Below are 3,406 nucleotides of genomic sequence, written 5' to 3'. Positions count from 1 at the left end.
CATCAGGAAAAACTCAAGAAGACAGGACCAGGGCAGATATGTGAATTCCCTGATGCCCCTCACACTCTGGGGTAGTTTCACCACAGATGCCAGATGTGGGAGAGGGGTGTGACTTTTGGGATGTGGGGCTTTTAAGTTGCATGGTTAAGGAAGAAACAGGTTCTTCCCTGATATAATGAGGGGCCAGGATGTAACAGCAATATAACACAGTAGAACCGTGCTCCATCCCTATCCTGCCAGTCCCTCCTTTGGGGTGATCAGGGACCATGATACAGTGGCAATTGGATACAGCAGAACTTTTTTCCATCCCTATCCTGCCAGCTCCTCTTCTGATGTTGTTGAAGTAAGAGAAGGATTCAAGGAACTTGTTGCTGCTGTGTGATAAAGACAGCTAACAGCGGGATTTGCCTCATCAGTGCTCATGATTGGAAAAGTACCAGCCTCTTTCAGGGCATGCAGGGAGGGCTGTGGTCCAAGGCTTGTTGTTGACCAGGATTGATTGCCTTAAGCACTAGTCTTAGCCAATTTCTATGGAGATTTTCAGGAGGCCAATTCCTTCTCTACAGGGGATAATTCATGAGCAAATTAACACTTACCTCTTCATAAAAACTTGGATTGCGTTGGCAGTAGTGGAGAGGTGAAATGTGATTGGATTCTAGAAATACTCTGAGTTTAGATTCCCCAAAGAACTTGCTGGTGCATTGACTTTATGATTCAAAGAGAAAAAGAGCAATCAAGAAGTATGTATAGGTTTTTATCCTGAACAATGGAACACTGACAGAAATAAGGAAGGTTGAAGGAACAGGTAGTGGGGTGGAAGTGAAATCAAGTGTTCTGATTTGGAAATGCCTAATAGACAGCCAAGCAGAGAGGCGGACAACACTTGGAGTTCGGGGAAGAGATCTGGATGGAGGATATAAATTTTGGAGTCGCCAGGATGTAGGTGCCTTTTAAAGCTGTTACTGAGTCCAAGCTCATATTGCTCACTGCACGACAGGCCAATAAGTCAAAAGATGAGTTGTCAGGGCAAGGAATAGTGACTTTATTTGGAAAGCCAGCAAACTGAGATGGTGGACTAATGTCCCAAAATCAGCATTCAGGCTTCTTTTGTACTAAAAAGGGAGGGGGTGTGGTTGGTTGCTGCAAACTTCTTGGTACAGGAATCTTTTGTTCTGGCAGCTGTCCATGTAGGTCTGATCACAATGTTCCTATAAACCTCCAACAACACAATTGTTATTTTCTGCTCTGCAACTTTTTATCTCTGTATGAATGAAACATTGTTATACCTTTAAAGGTCAGAGCCCCAAGAATGAGCTATCCTGTACATTTCAGGCTCTAGGCAACATTCTTTTACAACGGTGTAAAGCCAGCACGGGCAACATAGCACAAGGGTTAGAGCTGAAGGAATAGATCCAATATGGAGTCAGGTTTGTTCTCTGTTACAGAGCCATGGGACTGGATCAATTTAGGAGCAAACGTAAGAGAAAAAAGGAATGCAAACTGGCAAACTGAACCCTGCCTGGGTTATGTCAATATTTAGAAGCCTGGAGCAGGCCTAATGTCTGCTTCTCCAGGCAGACTCTTGGTTGCCTACAGCAAAAAAAAAAAAAAAAAAAGAAGGAACATTCAAGCACAATATAATCTCAAAATTATACCTGTGACTTACCGCATAAGGCAGGTCTGAGATAGATCTGAAGTGTCATTTTCCAAGGTAAAGGGGGACTATTTCTACACATACAAAACATAATGAACATAAAATTTTAAAAGCATGGTTTTCCCCTCACTCAGCTAAGGAGAATTACCTGTCATTTAAATATAAAATTGACAAAATTCCATACTTTGCTTACTCTTTCAGAGACTTCAATTAAAATTATATAATGATTCCAAAGCTTTTTGAGCGAGTTTTGTTTTTCTTTTGAATGCAACATTTTATCCTATCTTTAATAGGGCTGTATTTTACTCTCTTCTCCCCCAAAGCTATACAACTATTAAATTATTGGGCATTCCCCTCACATGATATGTGTATTTTCTGTTTCAAGTCTAGGTTTCTAAGACCAGTGTTTCAGTTACTCAGCAAATCATCAAAGAAATTTGAAAATGGCATTGACCTTTCCTCAACTTTTGGATCTAGAACCAGGAATTGGTTATGGCCTATGCTAAATGAACTAGACATTAAACCATGATTAGTAATGCTTAATCAGGAACCAAAAGAGTCTTGGTTGGTAGGAAGGGAGCAACAAATGTCCAACAGGAAAAATAGGGAAACTTTCTTGTCCCTCTTTGTTTTAGCTTATTCCTTCCCCCCAAAATAGAAAGAGCTGATTTTTTATAAAAACAATTACAACCTAATATATCGGATTTCAAAATTTGTCAGGAACTATATATGCGTGAGAATAGCCAAGAAATTTCTGGAAAAATAAACAATGAATAATAAAGGGTGTGGCAAAACATCTATTACTCACCCCATATTCATGTACTCTCCCACATTTCTCAGCCCCCTTGCTGTGGATGGGACTGTGTGACTAGCTCTGGCCAATGGACAGAAAAGGTGTCACTTCTTGGTCAAACCATTTAACATCCTGATACACACTCTTCACTTCTGTCTTCCCATGCTTCAGTGACCTGGAGGCCATATATTGAGATTGTGGCATCACAACAGGGAAGCAGCCTGTGCCACTGAATCTCCAAATGGAAGACAACTGGCCTAGAGAGTTGCCTGACCCACAGTGGAATTCGTGTGAATGTGAAATAAGTCTTTGATATATTAAACCATAGAGATTTGGGGGGTTTTGTTTTGCCATAGCATTATATATGTATACACTGATACAAAAAGAAACTTTCCTTAAAAATATGACTAAACAGATCAGTGAAATATAAATAGACCCATGTCTATTTGGAAGGTTGATATATGACAATGTCTTAAATCAGTGGGGAAAGATGGATTACCGGTGCATGTCTCAGTTAACAAAATTAACCCCCAATTTAGTGGTTTAAGACGACAACAATCATTTGTCATCTCTTGTAGATTTGGTGGGTCAGGAATTCCGACAGAACATCACAGAAAAAGCTTGTCTCCGCATCATGCATGATGTCTAGGGCCTCAGCAGGGCAGCTCAAATGCTGAGGGCTGGAGTCCTCTAAAGGTTCATTCACTTGTATGTCTGAGGCTGACGATGGTGGCCATGGGCTGGGGGCCTAGTTGGGACTGTCAGCTGGAACACCCACATGTGGCCTCTCACATAGCCTGGACATCTTCACAACATGATGGCTGGGTTTAAGGGTAAATGCAGCAAGAAAAAGAGCTATATTGCCTATTGTGACCTAGACTCTGAAGTCACACAGCATCACTTCTGCCATATTCTGTTGAACAAGGCAGTTACAAAGCTTTACCCGTGAGAACACAGGT

This window comes from Mesoplodon bidens, assembly GCF_964165515.1.
Source record: "Mesoplodon bidens genome assembly, chromosome: X".
Taxonomy (NCBI): domain Eukaryota; kingdom Metazoa; phylum Chordata; class Mammalia; order Artiodactyla; family Ziphiidae; genus Mesoplodon; species Mesoplodon bidens.
Note: the sequence above shows the minus strand (reverse complement) of the source record.